Here is a 325-nt window from a genome sequence, read left to right on the forward strand (position 1 = left end):
AAAAACCATACTAAAGCACCAGCATCGGGCGTAATCGCATAGCCCCCTGCAAAATACATTAGCCACTGTAAATGACTGCAGATAACTGGATACACCCTCATGCCATTTACCACTGCTAGCCAGACAGGTTAGTTAGGAAAGTCTGATATTTGGAAACCCACCTGGAGTCAAACTACAAATAATCGACATTTTTAAAAACACCCCACCTCCTTTCCCCAGTGTCCACAGAGCATCCCTACAGCATTAGTGGATCCATCCATAGATCAATGTGGAAGTTGTACATTCTTTGACACAATTACACAGAATTAATACGCACTGCAATTAC

The sequence above is a fragment of the Pseudophryne corroboree genome, chromosome 2 (genome assembly GCF_028390025.1).
Source record: "Pseudophryne corroboree isolate aPseCor3 chromosome 2, aPseCor3.hap2, whole genome shotgun sequence".
NCBI classification, from domain to species: Eukaryota; Metazoa; Chordata; class Amphibia; order Anura; family Myobatrachidae; genus Pseudophryne; species Pseudophryne corroboree.